At 45.1% G+C, this 27,935-nt stretch overlaps 1 protein-coding gene and 1 long non-coding RNA gene across 3 annotated transcripts in view; one reads left to right on the top strand and one right to left on the bottom strand.

Moving 5' to 3' along the window:
* Ldlrad3 (low density lipoprotein receptor class A domain containing 3) overlaps positions 1–27,935 on the top strand; it is a 241,803-nt gene that overhangs the window by 196,766 nt on the left and 17,102 nt on the right. The gene's annotated exons all lie outside the window — the stretch shown is intronic.
* On the bottom strand, positions 26–23,673 carry LOC134486413 (uncharacterized). The gene is made up of 3 exons (XR_010065274.1): positions 5,228–23,673; positions 2,677–2,756; positions 26–1,418 (listed from the first exon to the last, which is right to left on the bottom strand). It is a non-coding gene; the product is annotated as an uncharacterized LOC134486413 (long non-coding RNA).

The raw sequence follows: 27,935 nt of genomic DNA, 5'->3' as shown, positions 1-27,935 counted from the left end.
AGTAATCCAAACACACACACACACACACACACACACACACACACACACACACACACACACACACACAAAACCACATGGTATGCACTCACTGATAAGTGGATATTAGCCCTAAAGCTTGTATTACCCAAGGTACAATCCACAGACCACCTGAAGCTCAAGAAGAAGGATAACCAAAGTGCAGATGCTTCAGTCCTTCTTAAAAGGGAGAACAAAAATATTCATAGGAGGAAATATGGAGACAAAGTTTGGAGCAGAGACTGAAGGAGTGGTCATTCAGAGCCTGCCCCACCTGGGGATTTAGCACATATACATACAGCCACCAAACCCAGAGGATATTGCTGATGCCAAGAAGTACATGTTGACAGGAGCCTGATGTAGCTGCCTCCTGAGAGGCTCAGCCAGAGCATGACAAATACAGAGGCAGATGCTCACAGCCAACAGTTGAACTGAGAACAAGGTCCCCAATAGAGGAGTTAGAGAAAGGATTGAAGGAGCTGAAGGGGTTTACAGCTCCATAAGAACAACAATACCAGTCAACCAGAGCTCCCAGGGACTAAACCATCATCCAAAGAGTGAGTACACATGGACAGCCCCATGGCTCCATATGTAGCAGAGGATGGCCTTGTTGGGCATCAATGGGAAAAGAAGCCTTTGGTCCTGCCAAAGCTCAATGCCCCAGTGTAGGGGAATATCAGGGCAGGGATGCGGGAAGTGGAGGGTGGGTGGGGGAACAGGGGAAGCGGGGACGAGATAAGGGGTTTATGGAGAGGAAACTGGGAAACATTTGAAATGTAAATAAAAATCATCCAATTTATAAAAAAAGAAAAGAAAACAGGCTTGATCAGGTTGAGTTGGAATTCAAGAGATGGAGGCATCATTCATTAACAATGGCTTCCAAAAAAAATAATAATAATGGCTTCCAGTTTTTCAGAACTTAAGTGTCCCAGGAACCATACTGAGCAGTTGAGGAACATCAATGGGGATATAGATAGTGAGGTATCTACAGTGAGTGAGACACAGAGAGGTTAAGAGATCTAGCATAGGACACAACAGTAGTGAACAAACTCAAGATACACTCTTCACAGGCTGCCCCGAGTGGAGAGACAAATAGCAGATCCTTTTACAAACAAAACAAACAAAAACAGGTTAATCAATGATGGTAAATATCCTCAAACTCAAAGCAAAAGTGTGGATATCTGCTTGGTTCTCAAGCAATCATTCGCTTTGAAACATTCAAAACTGTCTTAGCTTCTTTCTTTCTGTTATGATAAACTCTCCTAACTAAAGCATCTAAAAGGAGAATGGAGTTATTTTGTCTTACCGTTGGAAAGATACAGCCTATCATCTTGGAAAGACACAACAGCATGCAGGGAAGTTATTGTGTGGCAGGAGCAGGAAGCTGGCTGTGTGCAATTGAACTTAGAAAACAGAGAGTGAAGAGGAAGCTATAGCAGGCTATAAAACCACAGGGCTCTCCCATAGTGCTTCTTTTATTTCTGTGGGGCTTTGCCTTTTAAAGGTTCCATAGCCTTTCCACACACCAGCAGCAGCTAGAGCCTGGGTTCAGACACACAAGCCTATAGGGAACATTTTACATTTAAACCACAACAAAACCACATACTGACTTTTCTGCCTAAACTCCCATCAGATTAAAGTAAAATATGTTGATCAAGACATAGAGAACAATGTTTTACATTCTACCCTGCTACTCTGGAGAAAAACTATACAATGACTGAGAAAATACTAAATATAGTTTGAACAAAAGGAAAAGTCTAGCCCTTAGGTTCACACAGTTTCACTGATTGTCAGGGTGTGGACGACCTTCATGCCTGTTACCATAGCACATTCCTGAGACTCTGCTTAGTGTTGAAGAACCAGATAGGTATGATTAGCTCCCTGGGCTCTGTATCATGATAAGCACCTAAAGTGACCCTGTTTGTACAATCATTTCAATGTTTCTATTTTGGTGGGCCACTCTGCTGCTTTGTGAGGAATTCCTCCTGCACATCTTTCAGTTCGTTTAGTCTCTTCATCTATGTCTAATCTACCATTAAACTGCTCCATTGAGTTTTCCATTTTAGTTATAGTAGTTTTCATTTCAGTGCATTCTATTTGGTTCTTTTTCCAGTCTAGTTCATCTTCATATGTGTGTGTGTATGTATGTATGTATGTATGTATGTATGTATGTATGTATGTATGTATTTATAGCACATAGCACATCTTAAAAGCATAGCCACACACATATGATTTGGCCTGACAATTTAGCACCTGATATAATTATATTTCTGATGTCTGCTGTTTCATCTGGTTACCTCATGGCCCTTTGATTCTCCAAGTTGTAGGTATTTTTTAACAGTATGCTACCCAATGTCCTTGACAACTTGTTTCAAAGGATTTTGGAGTGTTTGAATGGATGACTCCTTTAGAGATCTAGGCTGTCTACTGTTAGGTGCCTAGGAGGCCAGTTGGATCAGTACCTTATCAAACCAAGCTTGTGAAACTCCCTTGACCTCCAAAACTGCCAGCCCAAGGTGTATATATAATCTATGACCCAGCCAGCCACAATGATAAATTCTTCATCTTCCCCGTGCCTCTTGCAAACACAACTTCTCTGCAGTGCTCTGGCTGAGGAGGAAAAGGTTTGCTTCTGGGGTTTTCTTCAACCAAAGAGTTTACCTCTGTGGCATCCAAGCACAAAGGACAGCCTCCTTTTCGACTCTTGTGTTTGGTGAACATCTTGATTTGTGTTCTTTTGTCTGGAGAAAAATGGAAGTACAAGTTTTATTTAAACTCAACTTTGAGTCTCGTAGAAGAAAAGTGACTTTGTTTGCCCAAGTCAACACTTACTTACCTTTTCCTTTCTGTCACCTTGTCCGTGATACTAATATGCTTTTAAAATATTTTACTCCAGAATGGTTGTTCTGGAACTTTTGTTGTTGTTCTTGTTTTTCCCCAGTAGGTGAGTTGTTTGACTATGTCATCCTGCATGAAACCAGAACTGGTCTCTGCTCTGGTCAGGCCAGTCCAGCCTTGGGATTAGAAGTCCAGAGCAGAACCTCTACCAAAGCCTGTTCTAGCAGGGAACATATCCTGACCTTTACCCACACTGTGAACCTCTGATATCCCACGGTGGCTCTGGGAATCTTGGCTATGAGAGCTTAGAGCTCACAGTAACAATTAGCTTATTGTAATGAGTCTGTGCTCTTAGATGGAGACAGAGGGAATCCACAGATAATGGGAGACCTGAGATGCCAGGACATTGGCCAGTAAGGCCCACCACTGATAGGCTGCCCCAAGCTGATCTTCCCTTTCTCAGTCCTCCTGCTGCCCTAGGTGCTAAATATAGTTTGATTAATTCAGTGGCTCAGGGTGACCACAGAAACTGATGCATGCAGGCTGAGAAAAGAAGTCTGGTTTCCTTCGTTGAAAAGTGGGTAGTCAGCCATGCCTGATCACCATCACTCTTGTTTTTATTATTCTTTCAAATGGATTAATTGGCCTCTTGAAAGGGGAGTGCCACCAGTCTTGAAAGGATGCCTCTCTTTGCAACGTTAGTATATAAGCCTTTCACTCTGCTCCAGAAAGTCACTCCAGAAAACATGTTTCTCTCCACCTGCAATGCTAGATTTATCAGCCAATTCCCTGGAGAAGAAACAAGATAAAAAACCTCTGGCTATAAAGTATGGTTATACAGTACGCTCTGTTGGTTCTGTGTCTAGACAGAGCTAAAAGACCCCTTTGTGGCCCTAGCGATACCTAGAAATGGCTGTATATTTACCTCTTGATAAGAAAGATGGACTTGGATTTTTTATGGATCAGGCAGAAGCCACAGAGTCTAGCAGAGAGAGCAGCAGTCAAGAAGTCAGAAGAGGACACAAACCGTGGAGTGCCTGCCCCTCTCTGGATGGAGTGCAGCCTTGCAGATATGAGACCAGTCCAGACCTCCCACTCAGTTCTTCATGGGTGAAGTAACTGTAGCCAGAGCACCAAGTAGTCTTAGAAGGGTAGATCGTTTGACATACTTATAGTACAGTATGCACTCACATGGATGAGCTATTAGGATGATTATGCTAACCCAGAGAGAGTGTATGGAGGAACTGGCAAAATGCTTCCTTGTTCAGTGAGTCACAGGAGCTAACCATCTCTTTTGGAAAGGGGCTTGTTACAGAGAATTGGTCCACCTCCAAAAAGCTTTACAGCTCTGAATAGCATTGCCAGACTGATTGCATGTGTGGTCTAGGATCATCATGTTCATTGCCAAGACACCTGTGAGCCAGCAAGCCAGGAGACACCCAGGATAGGACTACACAGAATCAGGAAGTCCCTGGGAAATACAGGTCTAAGTCTGGATACCATGAAGCAGGTCTTGACTCAGGAGATACAGGGTAAGGAGCTCGTGCTAAGCACACATTCATACACTTGACCATGATAGAGTGAGCTTGTCCCCACATATCTGCACACCCCCAGCTGTAGCTAGGGGATTTGGTGAAAGATTAGTTCCCTGTTTGAGTGCCTGTGTACATGTATTTTTCAGAAATCATTGAACTATATACGCAAAATGTGAGAATGAGAATCACATCACTTTTTAAAAAAATGAATGATTCTCCCTTGAATGTTTATAATGAGCTTGTATGGAAGTATAGATGGTTGTCACGACCCAAGGCACACCCATTAGTGGCTTCTAGATGGTAAGAACTGCACCCACTCACTATCTCTAGCACAAGTGTATGTTATCCCCCCTACCCCCACACCGGCAAATGAATCTGGGACTCTTTTCTTTATACCTGATCCATTTTTTCCTGACTGTGTACGACCTTCATTTGAAATATAGGTGAAGATTTCACTAGATTTCATTTTCTTTTGTATAATTTGCATTAATGTTTGATCTTTTCATTTTTATAAATAGTGTTTAAATAACACTAAAATAAATAAATTTTTATAAATAAATCATAGACAGCTCAGAACCAGGTAGAATAAAAACAAAAGGTCTCTTGTGAGTGTACCCTCCCCCAACCCTTTTTTGCAGAAGTAGCCACTATACTGTGGCCTCTTGAGAGGGGATTACCACCAGTCCTGGAAGGACGTCTCTCTCTGCAACATTAGTAGGCACCCTTCACTCTGCTCCAGAAAGTCACTCCAGAAAACACACGTTCCTCTCCACATGCAGTGCCTGACCTTTTGTATGACTGTACATATATGCAGTACATACATACAGATGTATACATACCTACATGTGCACAGGGCTTGATGGTCTTGTAGGAGTGAGATCATGTGGATGCTTCTGACGCTTGTGCTTATTGCTTAGTTAGCGTTGGGCATCTTTTCTGTGAAGTTACCTTCACTGCATACTTTTCTGATGCTGGAATATGTCCACTGTTTAGATAGGTTTACTCGCTTTCTCCAATGTTGTTGACTTCGCCGAGGCAGCTGAGAAACAGACTCACTGTAGAGGGGGCTCCATGAGGAAAATCCTTTCTTGGATTCTGGGTATGTTTATTTGATGTGCCATGGAACCTGTCTGGCTTCAGCAAATGCCGTCAGTGGAGTGAAAAGCACCACCATGTCACTCGTCTGCGACTGAAGGACATTTCTTTAAACGCCACAGGATGATTTGTATGATTCCTGGAGATAGGCCTCTTTCCTGAAGACCGGCCCAAATGACTTCAGGTTGAATTCCAGGCGATAAAAGTGAGGTTTTAAGTAGTAGCAAAGCCTTGTTTCTGTTCGACTTTGTGCTTTCTGAAGGGCTTTCACAGCCATTATCCTGTTTGATCCTGCTAAGAACCCTGAAAGTGTATAGGGATGCAGTGTATTATCCTGAGGCTACAAACGAGACCAAGTATCACACCGAGCAGGACTCAGCTGAATTAACCCTGTTTCTGTCCATGGCCCTGCGTCCTTTTCTTGATAGAAAGCATGTCATACTTGGTAGAATCTGGCAGCCACCACACAAGATGAGCAGAATCCACGTCATGGCACTGCTGCAGAGCCAGGAGCCCCAGACAACTAAGGGAGGTAGGTAGGATGGACGACAGGACGGCTGTGATTCTAAGACTACTCATTTAAGATGACAGCTGGAGCACACGCATTCCATTTCCTCCTAGACGTTCAACAGAATGGCTTTTTAAAGGGTCAATCTGCTAGAAGGAAAAAATAGCAACAAAAATGTGTAAGCTAGAAAATAAAAAGACAGGCAGTCTAAAAAGACTTTCGACTCAGGAAACAGTATCCTAAGCTGGCATTTATGGGAACCAAGAAGCTACCAGAAGGCCTAGGAATTACAGCCTGGGATAACTCTGGAAACAGAGGTCCAAAAAGCAGAAAGACTGCTTGAAATTTCCTGAACCAGCCTTTGTGCTTGCTGCTTCCCACCCTGCACCAGGTGGAAGCCAGAGCTCGCTCTCTCATGAAGGGAGAGGACATGTATACAGAATACCAGACATGTAGCATGGCTGAGGGAAGAGAATGCTCTCTGGAACCAGGGACTTGATGCAAGTTAACAAAATAAACTTCTAACTACTGTTTTCTCTTAAATTAGTTTCTAGAACATAGTTTAGGAAAGGACCAGTGAGGAAATTCACCAGTTTAGTGGATCAGTTCTCTCCAGCTGAGACACCTGCTTGGGAAACCCACAGTTAATACAAACATTTTAGGGCCCCACACTTAAAGCCCATAGGCCCATGGCCTTGAAAAAGAGCTCATTGCTTAAGAGGGTATAGTGTGCTCATAGATCGAAGGCGCTGAGCCCAATTTTCATCAGAGAGTCTTTCTCTTAGCAACGGATAGAAACAAAATACATAGACCCACAGCCAAACATTAGAGTTTAAGGAATCCCATAGGAGAGGTGGGAGGAAGGATTGTAGGAGCCAGAGGGGTGAAGAACACCATAAAAAACACACACAGAATCCACTAACCTGGGTTCATAGGGGCTCACAGAGACTGAACTGCCAACCAAGAAGCCCACATGTGACTAACGTAGGTCCTCTACACATATGTTACAATTGCACAGCTTGGTTTTCATGTAGGACTCCTAACAGAGTGACCAGGGCCTGTCCATGGCTCAACTGTTGCCTGCCTTTGGGACCCTTTCCTCCTACTGCGTTGTCTCCTCTAACCTTAATAGGAGAGAAGGTGCCTGGTCTTACTGCAACTTGATATGCCAGGGCTGTTTACTAACCATGGGAGGCCTGCCCTTTTCTGAAGAGAAAGAGGAAGAGTGGATGGGAGGAAGCGGATACTGGGAGGAGAGGGTCAGGCAGATAGATAGATAGATAGATAGATAGATAGATAGATAGATAGATAGATAGATAGATAAACAGACAGATAGATAAATGGATCAGCAGGCATTTGTATGAAAAACCTGCATATACACTCCACACACATGAGTGGGATACACACACACACACACACACACACACACACACACACACACACACACACACACACACAGAATAGCATCTTGAAAGATACAGACCAGAACTGAAACTCTGAGAGATAATTGCAAAGTTGCAATAAAAGTACAATGCTCTCTTCCTTTTTAACCCAGAGAGATTTTAACATAGTAAAAGTTCTGGGGACCAATTTGAAATTATGTCCCAGAAAGTACAAGATCTCATAGGAATAGAAAATAAGACAGAAACATAAGAGAAACCAAGGGCCTGGTTAGTAGATTTACATCCAAATAACAGGAAATTCTAGAAAGAAATTGAAATCCATTTCCACAAACTAAAAGAACAGTGCTTTTCAGATAGAAAGGGGGTGGTGAGATTTCATCAGTGAGTGGCCATAAACCATGCTAAGCACATCATCATGAAACTTCAGCGCACCAGCGGGAAGAAAGAAATCCAAACGTGTCTGGAGAGGGCATTAAAGAACAAAAGCATAAGTAAAAACAGGTCTGTAGAAGATATAAAACTCAAAATGGTATCACACATTTTAACTACATTGGGCATAAGACAGTCAACCCCCAAGCAAAGACTTCTGTCTTAGACGCTGTACAATAAAGAACTTCTCAGAAATGATGGGTAGAGGCCTTCCAAAGAACCACTGAAACTGCAGGTTTAATGACGAGAGAGCTATTAGGCATGGGGCACTGGAGGCTGAAATTGGGTGGAGTGGACAGGGGCGACCAGGCTGGCTGCCGTGCAGTGGTGTGTGGACCCCAGGTCCAGACTAAAACTATTCCATACCCAGGGGTGGGTTCCTGTGCCAAGCAATTGATGCTGTATTTAACACACACACACACACACACACACACACACACACATACACACACACACGTACGTTCTCACACCAAAATGAATAATCAGTAACTTATTCTGGAGCCAATTATAAGTAGCCATGGCCCAGAAACACAGACCAGGCTCCTGCAAATGCCAACAAGGTATCAGTTTTATGATGACTTTACAGTCTGGCAGTAATCATAACTCAGATTTTTACATATTTGAGTATTTTATATGCGTGTGCGCGCCTGGTACCTCTGGAGGCCAGAAGAAGGCATCTGATCTTTGGAGATAGAGTCACAGAATTCCATGAGCCCCCGTGTGGGTGCTGGGAGTTGAACCACAGTCCTCTAGAACGGTGGTTTTTAACCTTTCTAAATGCCGAGACCCTTTAATACAGTTCCCTGTGTTGTGATGACCCCCCCAACCATAAAATTATTTTGTTGCTAGTTTATTACTGTAATTCTGCTACTATTACAAATCATAAATGTAATTATCTATGTTTTCCCATGCTCTTAGGCCACCCCTTCAAAAGGGTCCTTCTACTCCAGAGGGGTCACAACCCACAGGTTAAAAACTACTGCTCTAGACAAGCTGCCAATGCTTTTAACACTGAGCAATCTCCAGCCCCTCACTGGTGGAACATCAGTTAGGCAGTTAGACAGCAAAGTGGGGCCAATAGCAACTGAGCTTTGGGTTTTTGGAAACTTGCGGTCTGTTCATACATTCCAAATGGATTTACCCAGAGGTCACAAGGATCTTAAGTCACACACAGAGGTAGGTAATAATGGCTCTCTAGGTGACCTAAACATACCCAATATACTTTGTGCCTAGAATATTCCAAGTCTCCATGATTATTAAAATTCTAAACAGTCAATCTAATGTCTTGTGTCTAATGTAGGTACGGCTTTTTCAGGGAACTTCACTTGATAGACACATGATGGCAGAGAGGATGCTCTCTGGATTCATGAGAAATATATAGGCTACTAAACAAACAAGGGGGCTGTATGAACTGCAGAAAAACCAAAAGTTCACCCAGAAGAAAAGTCTTGAAGTCATACTCGACTATGTGATTCACGAACAATGCCTCCTTGCTGGAGACAACAAAAACAGTGGGCATTGAGAGTGTATCTAGCCTGGAGCTTAAGGAGCATGTGCAGGAGGGCGGACATGGTGATGTGCAACAGCTAAGTCCTCATCCTCCACAGTAGGGAGACAGTGGATAATCCCTAACAAGGGCAAATCAAAGAAGGTGACATCAGCTAAGAACTTAGAGATATCTGAAGACCCCTCCACCCACCCACCTCACTAAAATCGAGGGAAACGTTTGCTTCTAAGAGAAGAGAGTCAGAGAATGTTGTTAACTTTCATCAGGCTTCACACAGCCCTTAGACTCTTTAAATTGAGCACGCACGTGACTTGTTGAGAAAAAAAATTCCAAAAATGCACTGGTGAGAGCCAGGGCCACAGGCCGAAGCCGCACACACACTTTAAAACTGAGCTGTGTGAGAAAAGGCTCTTTCAAGTATTTTCAGCCATGCAACAGATGGACTGGACATGCTGAACCTCTCTACCCAGCTCTCGGCTTTGGAGCCTCTGCAGTAATGGTAGCAAAGATGCAGAGGTGACATTTCAGAAGCCTGTGACCTGACTTTTTTTTTCTCTGCAGGGTAACTGCGGAATGAGCCATTTATTGAAAAATCTAATTCTGAACATTTTGGTCAACCACAAAGCTGAGGAGGCGGCAGAGGTGCCATCCAAATGGGTCCGGGTCACATGCAGGCATCACAAGGCCCCTTTGTGGGCTAAGTTACAATGTAACCCAGGCCTTCAAAGCAAAGCCACATGGTGCCTATCTGAGGAGCCAGATAGCATTGATTCTCTTTCCTCCTGCTCTTCCAGACGGCTGGGATTCAATCCAGGGATGTGGGTGGTAACACCGGCCTCTATAAGCTGCAAATGGAGACAGTGTTTCCTAAGCCAGCTGCCTGGCACCCTGTGGTGGAATAGCAGCGCCCCCTTTCCGAGATGAGGTCTCAGGCTTGGGGCCAGCTACCAGGACTACAGAGCTCTTGCTAAGATCTCTGTGTGGTGCTTCTGAGCACTGGCTGTGCAACCAGACCACACTGCATTCATAGGCCCACTTGCTGCTTACCAGGTGGGCGTGGCTGAGAGCGCTTGGCTTCACCTTTCCCAGCTTCTGTTCTTTGTTCTGTAAAATGGGGCTGAGGCTGCATCCCCTGAGCTGATGTACATGGGTTACTGATCCCATCTTTTGCACCCCAGTGGCAATTGGGTCAGGCAGATAATTGTAACTTCCTTGCCTTAAAACTTCCATACCCTGTGTCCCCTTTGAGGTTCACTTCCTTCCTGCCTGGCCACACTTTCTACTGTAACTCATTTCACATTCAGCCACCAGTGAGTGTGTGTGTGTGTGTGTGTGTGTGTGTGTGTGTGTGTGTGTGTCCACCAATACTGCTTTTATCCCTGCCCACCCCTGCTGGAGAGCCCTCTGGGTTATAAGACTAAACTCCACAGCCTGCTGCTTAAGACCCTGTACCACTGCCTCTTGCCTATCCTCTATCGACTGTGTCCAAGCAGGAACCTCCTTTTCTCTTCCACCTAAGTCGCTGCTGCCTCTGCCTGATGAGTATTGTCACAGCCCCCTCCCCCAAATTCCCTCTTAAAAGTATCACTTAAGAATTGAGTTGAAATAAGACCCACTTTCTCCCAAAGCTTCCCGTGACACTTCCATCTCAGTCAGCTCGTGTGTCTCTGTGGCTCTTCTCTTATAGTCTGCTCAGGCCTCTTGCAGTTTCCCTGGCCAGCAAAGTCCCTGTGTGCTTTGGGAAAGGCCTTCGGGATCTGGAGAACTGATAGGCTTGGATTCAAGTCCTACCTCTGCAACTTCCCAGCTGAGAGGTCCCATGAATTATGGTAACCCCTCTATTTCTTAGGTCTTCTACAAGTCAAACAGCTCACACACCCCAGCCTATCCTGTAGTGGACAGGAAAGTCCAACTCTATAGGGTATCTGCAAAAAGACGGATTCGGGAACCTTTGTCAGCTGCCCTCACATGACCATATCCTCCAATAGCTTTGTGCCTGCAGGTGCCTCTTTCCCACCTGGTATCACCACCAGGTGTCTTGTTCTCCCTCACATGCTTGGAGTCTTGGTGATTATAGACAATCTGTTGTCCAGGGGTCCCTCGCTGTAGCATATCACCTTGATCTGGTCTCAAGACTCAGCCACACCCTTAAGCCTGAAGAATAAAGAAAGAAGGACACTTCGTCCTTCTCAGCTTGAGTATCCTCAACTCTCTAAAGCAATATGACCATTGATGTAGGGATCCATGAATTTGCTCACAAAGCAGATAATTTACTTATCAATCTCTGTGTGGTGAGCATTATTTTGCTTACAAGTGGAAGCCAAGGTAGACATAGACCCTCCGTGCCCACACTTGATAGAGAAGTCAGAAACCTGAAGGGATAGAGTTTGGAGTAAACTCAGCTGGACTCGTATCACTTCCTGGCAATCCTGGGCAAGTTACACACACACATACACACAGACACACAGACACACACACACAGACAGACAGACACACACACACACACACACACACACACACACACACACTTTGCCTCAGTCTTACCCTCTGAGAAGTAGGAACATTGATATTTCTGTAATGGGATTACTACAATAAGAAAGACACACGACCCATATAAGCATGAAGAATGGCACTGACATACAGGAAGCCCATGTCAGCTACAATTGCAACATCACCACCATTACCACTCTCAGTGGCAGTGAGGTTTAGATCAAGCTAATGGGGGCAGTTTCTTACTTTCCTCCAAGAGCCCTATTAAAATCAGTTATTTGTGTCTCACATTAGTCCTGGAAACCCGACTTCCTCGGACTCAGGCACCCTGTGAAGACTGGCAATTCCAGTCACACCTGGCCACCGATTGTCACTGTGCAGGGTCTGACTAATCCCTTGTTATTGGCCATTTGTGTTGTTCCCACTGATCCTCTGATGCTGTGCCCCGAAGTCGCAGCATCTAATCCCTTTCGAACATTCAAGGAGCTTTTCATTAAGAAGGCTCAGAGCCTGGGAAGAATAACTGAGTAGAAAGGGAACGTTGTCAAGCAGAGAGAAGATGACTAATGAGTTGGAGAGCCAGACAGAGGAGGGACAAGAGAACAGCTTGCAGGTGTGATGCACCAGTCCAACGCCTGCATGTATGAGGGGTCAAGTCCTGGGTGACTGGGGTTCATGGGGGAGGGTACACATGTGCGTGTGAGTACACATGTATTCACACACACACAAATGCTAAAGGCCCACCTTGGATGACATTCCTCGTGAGCAGTCCACATTATTTTTTAATACAGGGTCTCTCACTGGTCTGGAACTCAGCAAGTAGGCTGGGCTAGCTAGCCAGTGAGCCCAAGGGTCTGCCTGTCCCTGCCTCCCCAGCCGTAGGACTGCATGCACACACCACCGTGCCTGGCTTTCCATGTATGTTCTGGAGATTGAACATAGGTCTTTATACCTCCCTGGCAAGTATGTTAGAAACTAACCAGCTCCCAAGGTCCTGGCTACTGTTTTTAGGGAGAAATATATTCTGAGTCCCTCTGTGCCTTCCCTCCACCTCAGTCGTCCAGACAGTGAGATTAAGAATTGCACATAGAGAAGCAACACATCATGATAATACATAAAAAAGCCTTAGAAGCTATTAACTTAGCAGAGCACTAGCTTCCACCCATTCAAGAGTGCAGAATGTCAACAGGTAGCATCTTGGAGCTGTAGAATAACTTCCCTAATCATGTTACAGCCACCTCTCCCATGTATCCACCAATGTCTTTTAAACTTGCCCTGATTCATGATTTTATTTGTTGTATAAAAGTATAAAAATCTTGGGAAACTGTTTCCATGTTGGAACATGTAATCTGGGGTGATCTAAACCTGTGTTCTCGGGCCATGGTGACTCAAAATGGATCCAGAATAAACCATCCTTATTTCCTTTAAAAAAAAAAAAAAGAATTGCACATAGAAGCCAAAGGGCACAGTTCTGTTAATTCCCCATCTGTGTGTAAAGGTCGCTCAAGTGGGTCTACATCTGAGTCCTGTCTTTAGGATCAGTCCCATAAAGAAAAGCCAACCACTTCCTGCTACTGCCCCCCCAGGTCAGATGACACGAGAATCCAGGCTACTCTGTGCCATCCTCAGCCCATCCCAACCATTTCAGCACCTTTGTGAAAATGTTCCTCCCAAGCTGGGGCTGGGATCACACCCCATCCAAAAAGCTAGCCTAATTAAATCCTGACAGATGCTGAAGTGTTTCACAACTGCCTGGTAGCTGGATCTGCTTGCAGGCTCTGACAGGGACAGATGCTTCTGGCTTCACTGAGGTAGTTAATATCGTTGGTGTGAGCCAAGAATGGGGAAATGGTGGGAAATGTGTTCTTTTCTTACTCTAAGGCACAAGAGAATTGGGAGAGCACTACATCTTCCCTCCCTGGTTTTAAAATTCGTAGAAGGAGCAGGTGGGCATCAGTTCATCACCAACCAGCGAAGTACTCTTTTGTATTCCGTTTGCAGGCCAAGCTGGGGATGTACAGTGGCTTCTGCAGGCTTTGAAATAGGGTGGCAGTTTAACCACATCAAACGCCTGATGACGTGAGGCCCTGTCTCATCGGTATTCTGTCTGCGCTGACAATACATCTGCTAATCCCGAAACAATGAGCTGTAAGGAGAGGCCGTATGCTTTCTTGGATGGAAATGAATGGAGAGGCCTGAATTAGGCCAGTTCCATCTCCTGCTCTAACCTGGCATGGCGCCAGCATGTTCAGTTTGACCCAGGAGGATTCATATCATGTGAAAAACTTGAATCAGGTCTGTCTGCCAGTGCATACGGTCCTAATCCGTTAAATATTTCCCGATAACAATGCACGTGGGGCCCTTTAGCTCCACAGACAGTCACATTCTGCGAAAACCATGCAAATAGAGCCACTTCTGCCTTGTTTGGTTTTGTTTTTTTAAAGGCAGAATTGATAATGTCCCATTCCTACATGATTTACCTAAATCCCTCGTGCAGCATACAAAGTGCCTGGCACGTCTTAACCTTCAGTCATTCCGCTCTGGTCTCTGGGGCCTGGCTCTCTTGATGTAAGATCAGAAGGGTTTTCACATGAAGAATTGTCTTTCTCTTTGATTAGCTACTTATGTGGAACCAGAAACCCTGTCTACATCCAGCTATAGAAATTTGAGCCCCAGAGAGAATGGCCTTGAACTCTGCTGGTCTTTGCAGCCTTCTACTCTCAGGAAAATTAAAAAATGGGGACTTGAATGAATAGGGCTTTTTTTTTTCTTCCCGTTAGGGGAAGCACTGCTGTCTGTATTAGAACATTTTTTTCCAAAAAAAATTTATTTTATTCCTCAGGGAGTGATTTTTTTTGTTTCATTTCCCACAGTCCAAAAATGGAGATAACCTTTTCAGGATTATAAAAAAGAACACAGGAACAATCTTTTCTTCAAGTATTTCTCGGGCATCCCTGGGTGCTGCTGGGTAAATAGTCATCACCCTACTGGTGAGAATGTACTCAGGAGCCCTTCTGCCTGGACGACAGTCTTGACTTTGTGTGCCTAGAGTGCGTGGGTATTGTTCTGAAGGTACAGCCTTTGTGTGAGAGAATTTCCCTGTCAGAGACATGGAGATCACGGCCTTCTTACTGCATCTGGACTCCTTAGCATCTGGAGCTTTTCAAATACGCTAGCTACCCATACTGCTGTCTGTGCTACTGCTGCTATGGTTGGGGCCATTGCTGTCATTGTCATTATTTCTACAAAATAAAGTTGTTGCCCAGAATGAAATCATACCCACCATGGCCCCTGTCCTGTAAGAAGGAGACGCTAGATAGAAGACTGGAGTGAGATGAAAGTGCTCTCTGAGGAAAGAGAACCAGCTCTCAGTGAAGACAAATAAAGGGAAATTTCCTCATCAGGAATGTTAGCAAAGCTTCCAGTGGAGCACTTGATAGACTGGGGATCACTGGAAGGAGAGGCATCAGTTCATTATAAAATAATGATTACAGAAAGTGCCTCTGGTTTAACCATCCTGTGACCACTAACATTATCATTTTAGTGTGAGACCTTTCAACTGTGTGTGTGTGTGTGAGTGTGTATGTGTGTGTGTGTGTGTATTTAAAAGAAATGTCCATTCATACATTCACACGTATTTTTATTATCACCAAAAATGGCATTCCGCTCTCACAAAATATATATTCCAAGCTCAGTGGTGGTGACACACACCTTTAATCCCAGTACTCAGGAGGCAGAGGCAGGCAGATGTCTGTGAGTTTGAGGCCAGCCTGGTCTACAGATCTAGTTCCAGGACAGCTAGCGCTGCACAGAGAAACCATGTCTTTAAAAAACAACAACAACAACAACAACAACTGCGAGTCCTTTCACCAGCCGGTACACTGCTGGCATTTTCCTATATCTAAAGTCAAGACCGACTTAAGAGCTGAGAGCAACATAAGCCTCCTAGCTCCTGGGTCTCAGGTGCTGGTCTGCCCTTCACTCCTGCCCTTGATGAGTCAAGGTGGATCTGCCCACAAAGACGGCCTCTGGGGCTCCCACCTGGCAGCTTTGCCATGTGGCTCATGACAGGGCTGCAGGGCTGCAGGGCTGCTTTCCAGCCTCCAGGCTCCCAGCAGTGTGCTCTCATCTTGCACAGTCGTCCTCAGAAGCTCTGTGACTGTGTCTGAACCCCTAATTTGGGTTTGTGATACACATTTATGGTGCTTATCGGAATGGAAGCCTGTGTTTATAATACAAGGGAAATTGAATGCATGGACACTTCGCCTCACTTCTTAAAATACCTCTCATGTTTCGGTTACCTAAACACAGAAGGAGCTGTTAAAGGCTCTGCTCCAGAGATCATAAAGACCCCTACATTTCAAGGGCTTCTTGGAAGATGACTTGTCTGTCCTCATATTGCTGAAGGCTGGGATCACTAAAGTCACCTTTAAAGGAGTTATTTTTATGGACTCAAAACAGGAAAGAAAAAAAATCAATGATTGTGCTGTGTGAATTGCTTTGCAGTTTGCTCTCAGTGACTCAGTAACTGGCAGATTCATTCTTATGCCGTGTGTGCTCTGATTGACAGCGCCTCAGTGCTCTCAGTGAGGGCCCCATTAGCATCCTTTTAGGGCTGGTGGGTGCTTTGGTTCCTACTCTATGGCCACACGCTGGCTCACTCTAGCCATTTCCTGGCACAAGCTGGGTGTATACCTCGCCTCAGTCTTTTCACTGTAGCTCCCTGGCTGCCTGTATGCTGTGGGGTGTCTTCTCCATTGACTTGTTTTCCTCTTGGTTTTCACCCTGAGTCCGTCCAAGATGCGTGAGATAGTAATCAAGGTTATTTACCTAAATTGCAGAAGGGCCACCTTGGTCTGTACCCAAGGCTTTACCAAGTAGCACAGGCCGAGTGGCTTGAACATCAGAAGTTCACTTCTCAGAGATCTAAAAGGTGAAGTCTAAGATCAAGGAGTCTGCCAATTTGGTCTGTGGTGAAGATCTGGATGGTTTGTAGACCGCCATCCTCTCTCTGCGTCCTCACTGGGTAGAGAGAAGGAGCTCTTTTGTGTCTCTTATAGGAATGCTAACCCCACCTTGAGAGTCCAGTAACCCTGTTACACTAGCGTTAGAGCCTCGGCATATGAATCCGGGGATGAGATGACTCAGACACTAAGGCCATACCAGGCAGCCTGGGACTAAGGATTAAGAAGAGCATGCCACCAAAAGACTGTGGCTGGCAGGAGGTGACATATGAACTGTCCAGATGGAAGTGTGGCAGGATGATGCAGAGGGATCACGGTGTCATGGGAAGAGAACGTTTGGTGGCACCACATGCCAACCTAGCCACTAACTGTGGCTGTGAAAGATTTTCTTGCTCTCTCCCAACTTGCCTGTTTTTCTCTGTCAAAGTGGGGCAATGACGCTCACTCCAAAGGTTTCCCACTGGTGTCTCCCTCTCAATCAGTGAAGAAAGAGCTGTGGGTCCATCTCTTGGGTATCACGGGACAGACACCGTGTTAGTTGGGGAAATCATATTAAATTAAATTCATGCCTAGCTTAAAAGTGGGTATGGAATGGTACTGCGCCCTGGATACCGATACATGCCGTGCCAAAAGGCCCAGGTCCAGGAAGATAGACACCTGAAACACTCAAAGAACTGAGAACAGTGGCATTGGGACTTTGTCCTATTTTGAAGAAGAGGCCTGTTTGAACTTTACTAGGGACTTCAGATTTGTAGCCTCTCCAGAACATCACATGGTGTAGCCCTCCTCCTCCCTAGGTGGTGCTGTTTGACATGGGCCCTTTAGCATCATGGAGATTAGTTGAAGTGTTCCGAGTAAGACCCTCATGGCAGGATTAGTGTTCTTAGAAGAGGAGACACTGGGGGGCTGGAGAGATGGCTCAGCAGCTAAGAGCACTGGCTGTTCTTGCGAAAGACCCAGATTTAGTTCCCAGCAACCATGTGGCAGCTCTCAACTCTAACTCCAGCACCAGAGATCCAGTGTCCGCTTCTGGCTTCCTGAAGAATCCAATATGCATGTGCACTTTCATACACACACACATACACACAGACACACCTGTGCTCATAAAATATAGCTCTTTTTAAAAAGTTGTTTTAATTAAATTTTAAAAAAATTTTAAAGATAATACTCTCACTATATGGGTCCCTCCTGGTCCCTTATGGATGGATGAAAGTTACTCAGATCAAGAAATTGTGGGAACAGAGTTCTATAACAGAACTGCGATAAAGAACTATTTGAACTATTTGTAACTCTAATACCAGGGTGGAAAGGGGAAAAATATATATATATATATATATATATATATATGTATGTACACACACACACACACACACACACACACATATATATGAGAGAGAGAGAGTGTGTGTGTGTGTGTTTCTTGAATGCCAGGTAGGCCTTGAAAATGGAAAGCAAAGACATTCGAAGGTAAAAGTAGACTGGGGTGCTGAAATTAGATGGTTTCTTTCAAGGCAAGAAATAGACTGACCTACCTAGTCATCTCATGATAAGTACCCAACCAGAAAACCGCTTGTCCACCAGCAGGCCTCCCCACCGTCATGTCTTCACTGCTGTCCCATAGATGTGGGCCTGAGATGACTGGTTTTTTGTTACAGCCTGATGTGAGGAACCCTCCATTCAGCCCTCCATCATTAAATCCCATCCTTATGTGTAAGGCCAGATCTGACATGGTTGAAGGTAGGTGGTTGGCGATTCCTCTCCGTTATTTTTTGTGTCTTTTAAATTAATTTTCAATTAAGCTTTGAAAGGACAAAGTATAAAATCAACTAACTTGCAATTAATTTCAACAGTAATTATGCAAAATTCTAGGCATGTGAAAGATGGGGAACATGGAATAATTAGTTGTGAGGTTTTTTTCACTACTGTAATTACAGTGATGAATATGCATGAGACCATTTGGGAAAGGAACTCACAGCAAGCAATTGTGTGTAATTAAACTTTTAGCTAGCAGTGTTGTGTTGTAGTCTCTTCAAACTGTTAGCAAAGTCTGCCCAAACAAATATCCCCCCAAAATACAAAGATGCATTGCCGTCCTTCTTTTCGTATTCATTATATGGGTTTCTGTCTCTTCGAGCCATTTTAATGGCATTCATGACTGTCCAGAGTGTTGCCTGAACAATAATATGGAGGATTTTTATGGTACGACGATCAGCTCAGCCTTTCTGTGGATACCACTTGATTTCAGTTCACACTGCCATTAAAGTCCTCTCCTTTGGTGGACATGCGTCAAGGGCATTCGTAGGTGCGGAGAAGGACATGCAGCCATAGTGTAATCACAGCGCCTCCTGTGGTAAAGCGCATGCTCACCACTGAGGTGCTGCTGGACCATCCTCCGTGCAAGGCTGCTCAGTTACTCATCCACTCAGTGGCAGGTGGAGACATGGGCCCAGGTCGTCTTAGCACTAAGAGCACTCGGCCATTCACTCTCTTTTTTTTTTCCCAAGCAAAGAAAAAGAAGGGACCCATTTCAGTCCCCACTGTAGATGAAAGATGGCGTTTATAACTCCCTTCTTTCCAAGAGCTGTGTTTCTACTACAGACAGGCATGTCAGAAGTTCCCAGCCAGCAACTCAGGCCCTGAGGAGGAGTCGTGAAGACGAACAGGAGAGGGGGTGGTGAGCACATGCTGGCACCTATAGCTACTGAACCACACGGTATCTATTGAGCCCTTCCACTGTTTCCCAGTCACGTGCTGTTCTTAACAAATACTCCAAGGGTTTGAAGTAACTCTCCAGGGTGGCAAAACGAGTGAATGGCAAAGCCAAGATCCACACTCCAGGCTGGGCGTCAGGGCATCATCTGCACCCCCTCTTCAGGAATATAGGCTACGTGCCCCAGGTAGGAAAACATCCCATCAGAGGCTGTCTTCAGTCTTGCTCCATGCTCTACGAACCAGAATTTGAGTTAGAAATCTCAATAAATGCACCCTGGTTATATAGGAGGTGGTATCTGGATAGGTACAAAGAACTTTCTAGAATCCTCATAGGAAAGACTGAGAGCAATGTGGATTGTGTCTTAAGGTTCCCATTTCTGAGGATTTTCCCACAGGAAGCTGCTCTACCTGGACCCCCTTTCTTTGCGGTCACTGGCCATCGTCTAGAACAGTGTGTGAGATCTGAAGGCAATTGCAGTTCACCACCGCACTGTGCTGTCTGCACAGCCCTTCTCTCCTTCTCAGTAAGCTCAATGGTTTTCAGTCTCGAAAGAAAAAAAAAAAAACTCTCATCATAGGCACGCTACCAGAGAGCCATTAGCAGAACGAGGAAGAACCTTTCGCCAAGTGAAGCAATTTCCTTGTTCTGTAATTAAAGCAATTTGGTAGCTGAATGTATTGATGAGCAAACTTACTGAAGTGAGACAGAAGTGGTTTGCAGGGAGCTAGCCTGTCAGGGAAATCAGAGGGTCTGTACAGTGCGCCCTGTGAGACTCCACATCATAAACCCAATGTCGAAAGTGGGTCAGATCTTCATCATCTCTGTATTGCTGGGTTGGAGGCAGCAAAACCGAGGTGCTGGGGGCAGAGAAGCAAGCAGTTTTCTCCCTCCAGATACAAGCGCAAGTGCAGTCCACTCACCTGCCCTCTCCTGACCTTGCCTTGTTGGAGGTTTTCATCCTTGGAGGGTGTTTGTTTTGTGTGCTTTCCCCTGCTCTGGTTCTGACCTTTAGGGAAGTTTCCCTGGAAACTGGCTCAATATTTTGGACGTTTCTACTCTTGGTTTATCCTATCAGCACTGCAGAAGTTCCCAAGGGACAAGGCTCCAGGTTGACTCTTCTCCTTGTGCATCCCAGCCCTCTTGCATAGCAAGCACTGCCTTCCCCGTGAGCTCCCCAGCTCTGTCTCCCCTTCATTCATAAGTGACCAGAATTTTCTAAATCTAAAATATATGTTTTCCAAGCTCCGCGGAGGCTCAGGATCAATATTCTGTTCGTTTGGCATTTACTTGATTCTTGATTCTAACAAACCCCATGGATTTAGGGTAAGTTAAGGCAACAAAGCCTTGATCTTTTCTATAGCTTCTCCAAGCAGAGAGGATTCTCACCTTCAGCAAGCAGTGCCATCATCCACAGGCCCCAGCAGGAAACCCTCAGGCCAACTGTGGCCAGTCCTTTCCTAGGAAACCCCAGCATTCTTTCATCGACTCCTCCCTTCCCGTCTTTGTTGATGAAAAGTAATTATTGAGGAGTGGGAAGTAACGGGCTTCCCGAGGTTAGCCTGCAGTTATTCCAGCCTGCAGTGTTGAATGTGTTGAAGGGCTATTCATACAATGTCGCAGGGTGGGGTGTGTGTGTGTGTGTGTGTGTGTGTGTGTGTGTGTGTGTGTGTGTGTGCAGGTTTATGTGTCTGGGTGCACTTGCACCCATGGGTGTCAGGGAGACCACAGGCCGGTCTCAAGCGCCATCCACCTTGGTTTTCTGTTTTTTAGTGTTTTTTTTATTTGTTTTGTTTTGTTTACAATTTTTAAAATCTTTTCTTTTGGGAGTGGAGGTCAGAGTACAGTTTGGAGTACTTGCTTCTCTCCCTGTACCATTGGGTCCCAAGGATCTAATCCAGTCCTCAGACTTGGCAAAAGGCACTTTTACTACTGAGCCACCATTACAACCTCCACCCTGTGTTTTTGAGTCTGAGACCTGGAGCTCCCCCATTAGGCTAGGCTAGCTGGCCAGTGAGCTACTGGGAATCTCTGCTTCCTTAGCTCTGACACTAATTGTGTGTATCACTGCGCCCAGGTTTTACTGACTGGTAGAAATCAAACTCATGGTCCTCGTGCTTGAGTGGCAAGCACTTTACCAACTGAGCTGTCCCCTTGTACCTCACGCTACATCTATCATGCCCAAGAAGAAGTGACCCTGCTAGGAGTGACACAAACGACTTAGCATTTCTATTAAGACCCAGAATGGGGGCTGGAGAGATGGCTCAGAGGTTAAGAGCACTGGCTGCTCTTCCAGAGGTTCTGAGTTCAATTCCCAGCATCCACATGGCAGTTCACAACTGTCTGAATCTCCGTTTCCAGAGAATCCGACACCCTCACAGAGACATACAAGCAGGCAAAACACCAGTGTACATAAAAATTGTTAAATATAATAATAAATAAAGTATTTTTTAGAAAGGGCTCAGAGGGGCTGGAGAGATGGCTCAGCGGTTAAGAGCACTGACTGCTCTTCCAGAGGTCATGAGTTCAAATCCCAGCAACCACATGGTGGCTCACAACCATCTGTAACGAGATCCGATGCCCTCTTCTGGTGTGTCTGAAGACAGTGACAGTGTACTTGTCATATATAAGATGAATAAATAAAATCTTTAAAAAAAAAAAGAAAGGGCTCAGAGTAAAAAGTTCTTCTGAACTTCTTGTCTCCTCCTACTCTGCTGGAATCTTATAGTTTAAGGAGAGTGAACAGCTTGTTTACCTGCCCTCACACACGATGCTTCAGAACAGCGGGGTTTAGGTTCGTCCTGTTGAGATCACACGGGAAGTCAGCAATCACTACTGATGATGTGTACTTCTCCTTGGAAGCCCATGGAAAATGTGATTATTTACCTTCCGCGTGCGTGCGTGCGTGCGTGCGTGCGTGCGTGCGTGCGTGCGTGCGTGCGTGCGTGCGTGTGTGTGTGTGTGTGTGTGTGTTCAATTAGTGCAGTTGGAAGAACACAGATACTATTGCAGGAGGGGGCCTTGCTGAGATGAAGAGGGGCTTACAAACTCCAGACACACAAGTGCATGTCAATTGGCATGAACCTGTTCATGTTCCTCCCTGTGAGTCCCTCACCCTAACCCTCAGTGTAGAACTTGTGTGGGTGTGAATGGCAGAGTCTTCCTGGTGTGCTGGGTAAAAATATCGCCAGAAGGAATACTTGGCGTGTGAAAACAACAGAATTAAGCTAGAGACCCTTGACTTTTGGTCAGGAGTAATTCCTCATTTGCTTTTGCACTGACTCGGAGATTCTTAAATGGGAGAGAAAGCTCGTCGGGAGTCCAGAAAATTAAATCCTTATTAAAGAGGGGAACATTCATTCACGAATTCTTGAGTGGTGCTAATAGGGCTTATAATGGCTGATGCTGTGTGTGGTGAGAGTCAGGGCTGCTGGTAGATCATAAACCCATAATTTACAGCTTATTATTAGGGATTGACTTTGCAGATATTTTAGGGTTACTTGCATATATATATATGCAAACTCTAATTGTGACTGATTGAGACTCCAGGCCTTGAGAAGTCAAGTCTTGTTGACAGGAAACATCAGCGTCAGTAGCTGCACAAGGAGAGCAAGCCGTGCCTTGCAGTGTGGTAGCAGAGCATGGAAGCAGAGGCTGGGGCACAAGATGCTTATTCTAGATGTCAGAGAAAACATAGCCCGCTGACCATTTACGTCCTGGAGTTGACTAGCGTGTGGGTAAAGAGGCTGTGCTGGGAAGGCTATGCTAGGCTAAGAGAGCCACAACCCTCTCTTTGGAGACTTAGACAGAGACATATCTGGAGAGTCCTATCATCGTAAGACCAGCCTCACTCCAGCTTTTCTCAAGCATGATTCTGGCTCAGGGTCTAAATATTTGGGGTCCCACCACTGACTGGGCTCCAGTCGTTTAAAGGCCCATCTCAGGAGATAACCTACCTCCAGTCCACTCCCATAGCCACTGACAGAATTCAGTGAGTCCTTGTGATTTGCATCAGCTCCTCCTGGACTGGCTGTTGACTAGAGGTCCTGTTTCAATAAATGACAGCATATCTTCACAAACGACACACTCGCTATAGAATTACTATACTGATTTTAGGCCTGGGGCTGGGAAATCCAAACTGAATATGAAGTATCTTCTGGAAGCAAGAAAACAAACAAACAAAAACATAGAATTGGTGGATATGGTAGCAAAAGATTTCATGAGTCAATCTGAATGTACTCCCCATGGACAAAGTTGGAACAACTTGGACAATAGAATGAATAGTATCTTTGTCTATCTCATTCGCTGTAACAAAATAATGGTAAAGAGCAGAAATTTATTCTCCGGAGGCTGGAAGTCTGAGATCAAGGGGCTATAGGTTGATGTCTAATGAGGACTGATCCATGCTCCAAGACAACAACACATCTCTCCCTCTAGAGCTGAAGAATGCTGCGTCTAACAGTGGCAGTAGGGCGTGCTTACCACAGTCCATAAGACAACTTCTTCAAGAGCCTTATCCACAACACAGAAGAGTACGTATGGCCTAGTCACTTCTTAATGGTCCTACCTTTAAATACTGTCACATTGGTGACAAATCCCACCTCAATTTGCTGGGGACAAAATCAAAGCGTCATGTTAGGGATGCGGCCCTGCTGGTAGAGCCCTTGCCTCACAAATATTGCTGGATTGTTGCTCATAGACTAGAATAAATGCACGAGTGCATCGAATGTAGATAGCAAGCAGGAAGTAAGGAAATGAGTGGATGAATGAACGAATGAATGGATGGATGAATGAATGAATGAATGAATGCCAGAAGCGGCAAATACATACTCCTGGCAGAAAAATTTCCAGTGAATGAAAAACAGAAGGAAATGAATGAAGGAAATTGAAAACAATATCACCATGGGAACAAATACAGTAATAACTGCAGGTAAGATCCTTGATGAATGCTAAAATTAGTGGGGGAAAGCTGAATCAAAATCAGGATATTTGCATATTAAAGGCTTTCCCTCAAGATAATTAGGAACTACTGAGGGGAAATGAGTTCCAGGCTAGTCTGCATTACAGAGACAAGGTATTGTTGTCAGTATTGTTGTGCTTTATAAAGGTATAGTGTGTTTAAAATTACAGACACCTGCTCATGTCTGTACCATTTGTGGTAAGCTATATGAAAAAAATTGAACAAAACAAATATAGGAGCTAATGGTTACCTGTGGGAGAGGTGGGGCTGTAAGACAGATCAGAGAAACTGCTTACTTTTTTTTGCCTTTTCAGCTTTGAAAAGTGCACCTATATCCTATACAGAAAATAAAATCTTAAATAAAATAACCAGCCAGGGTAGTTCCGAGGTTCACAGTGGCCCTTGACTGTCCTGAAATGATTACTCCCTGGTGCCAGTGACTGGGCATCGTTGGACTCCCTGGCTGTGCTTAGTAAATGTTTAACGAGTGAAGCAATGGGCTCTGTGGTGGTTGGCTCCCCACACAGTTCATTCTCCTATCTCTTTGATCCTTGTGAGTCTGTGCCCCTCTCCTGCAAAGACCAGCTTGGACCCTCAGTCAGCAACAGAAAAGCTTTGATTTCTCACTTGCTTGTTTTATGCAGCCCGTTAATGTTTAAAATGTGTGCCTGAACTCCAGCCTGCCTTGGGCGGCTGGAGGGCTTTCAATTGGGATACACGGGTTCTAAAGCGGCCCCAGGGAAACTTCGTTCTTATTTCCCCCTGTAAGAATCAAGCAGATAATACTGAATCCCTCACAGCCCCAGACCCTGTAGTTACTCATCTATTATAGAACAGTCAGGTCCTGTGACCTGCTGCCCAGGAGGCCCCTGGTGTTGGAATGAAGCCTGAAGTGCCTTGTCTTAGAGAACATTAAAATGCCCACCGCTCCGCCAAGCCTTTTTGTCAAGAGGCATAAACATGAGACATTCAAGGAGAAGACAGGATTGCTCGGGCAGACAATACTGCTCAGCCTCCTGGGGAGATCATGGTGGCAGAGAGCAGACAGATGTATTAATCATTCAAGGGCTTCATAGCTGGTATTGAGACCAAGTTTTCTATTTCCTGTAGGAACATTTTAGTAGCTTGCTTCTGAGACAACAAAAGAAGCAAGAGTCAGCCAGGCATCATGGTGCATATCTGTAATCCCAGTGCCCAGGAGGCAAAGACAAGCGGATTAGGAGTACAAAGCCAGCCTGGGCTACATAGATGGACTCTGTCTCAAAACAGGGTAAGGGAGCAAAACCCGTGGAGAAGAGTTACATGTGATCTCTCCTTGATTTCTTGATGTCTCTATTTTTTTTTACACTAGTAGTTATATCTTCTGGTCATAATGGCTAATGTTCTGCATGGCTAGACTAATTTTTCAGAATTAGCTCATATGTGGGACTATCATATTCTGAGTTTTGTGAGCCTAAAAGTCATCATCACGACTATGCTACTTCGGCAGTGGAACAGAAAAGCAATCAGAGGCAACTCTCGATGGATAAGTATGTTGGTGTATCAATAAAACTTTATTTATAAAAACAAAACAAAATTAAAAACAAGCATTAGGTCCGCCTTTAACCATCCCTGGCTAGAGCATAAGTGCTGGAAGGCATTCGGGCTATAGAAGACTAAAGGGTAAGATTTTAGAGACCTCTCTTGATCAGTGTTTGGAACGTGGGTTGGTTCTCCTGGGCCATGAATGCGCCAAGAGTTTACTGTCTTCTGGGAAAAAACTGTACAGTTAAGTCGAGAGAAATGTGGAGACAGTGTAGAGAAGGACAAGACAGGACATTGAGGGAACAGCTAAGGTTTTATGTGGTGCCAGGCAGCCAACGGTGGTCACCTGGAAGCAGAATGAGGAAGATGTGGCCCTGGGTTGAACAAAACAGAAAGCCCTCACCCCGTGTAATAGCACAGCCTCTGTCTGCAGGAACTGGCTGGAGGTGCCCTTGGAGGATCAGTGTTGGGACCGGAGGGGACTTGTTCTCTCAGCACCTACTAATGAGATTTTATTTGCATTGACTTAACTAGACAGATTTTTTTGCTCACCAGTTTATTGGGTGAGCCTTTTCCCTGCAGTATTATCTGTGGGTGATTATGCCATACTCCCCAACTGATCAAAGTGCCCTGCTCTCAAATCCTGCTAGAGTTAGCATATTCTGCCCTGGCTGCTGTCACAGAAGGTTCAATAAACCATTGCATTGTAACTCAGCAAGCCTTATTACTGGACCAGAAACCAACTGACCATTGAGTTTAAAGAATGTCTGCTAAGCATTTAATTTTACAGCTTCCACCAAACACTCCAGGTAAATAGATACAGTAAGCAATAGAAATAGTAATTCTGCACAGTCCTTACTCAGCGAATTCTGGGAGGCATGGATATTCATTTAAGTTGCTTGTAGGAGCAGCTGAGATTGCTCTGAGAGGAATCCCAGGATTGCTGAAGCTCTTCCTTGTGCAGAAGAGGGGACTCCTCCCCTTTGACTCTAGGGGGTCAATTCATTTCAAGTCTACACATCTGTGCTGTCTTTCCTGGCATTTACTCTTGCCTTGTTGAACGCCATTCTACAGTCTGCAGTGGGAGTGGTGGGAAGAGACTTGGCTCTTGGTGCCCACAGCACTCTTCCCTTGATGTTTTTTTAAGTGATAACATAATTGAGCAGAGTTCTGAAAAGGCCACCCAGGCCCTGGCTCCCAATTACCCTCATCATGAAGTCTTGGAAGCAATCTGAATTCCCATTAAAAAAAGAAAAGTCCGATTCCACTTTAAATAGCCAATTAAATGCCTTCCCCTCCAGCCAGTTCTGAAACTGCCCTGGGCTGGGTTCTTGACTGAGAGGCCATTAGCCAGTTACTTCCCTAGGTTCTCTCTAAGTTATTCCTCCGCACAGATGACTAGATCCAAGGTCTCAGAGTCTTAGCCAGATACCTCGACCTTTCACTCTCCTCAGGAGCTGTCCTTGGGGTGAGCAGGTTAGAAATTGATGGGGAAAAGAGCTGTCTGAGGTGATGGCTGAGTTGGTAAAGTGAATTTGGTCTCCAGAACGCATATCTAAGAGAAGCTAGAGGTGGCCAGTTCTACCAATTTTGTGAGCCCAGGGCTAGTTCTTGTGCATTCACAGCCCTGGGCCAACTTGCCCTAAACCCCCATATCCAAGGCCAGCTCTACTGTACTGCTCAGGTGGGATGCAGGAACTACTCTCCCAAATGCTGCTGCAGGTGAGGGGGCTGGACCAGTTCTCCCACTCTGATGACCTTAGGGCCAGCTTTCCTGCTGGCCACTGGTGGCAAGGGACAAGAGGAGGGAGACCTCCCTTACTCATGTCACTGGCCATGCCCCTCACCCTCTGCAACACTCAGGAGTGCAGATCTTGCACCTCACCCAGGCAGCAGGCTAGAGCTGGCCCTTGTATCAAGGTTTGCTGGTGATCCTGCTCCAGGAGCAGAAAGCAGA

Source organism: Rattus norvegicus, chromosome 3 (genome assembly GCF_036323735.1).
Source record: "Rattus norvegicus strain BN/NHsdMcwi chromosome 3, GRCr8, whole genome shotgun sequence".
NCBI classification, from domain to species: domain Eukaryota; kingdom Metazoa; phylum Chordata; class Mammalia; order Rodentia; family Muridae; genus Rattus; species Rattus norvegicus.
This window is presented reverse-complemented; position numbering and strand designations above follow the sequence as displayed.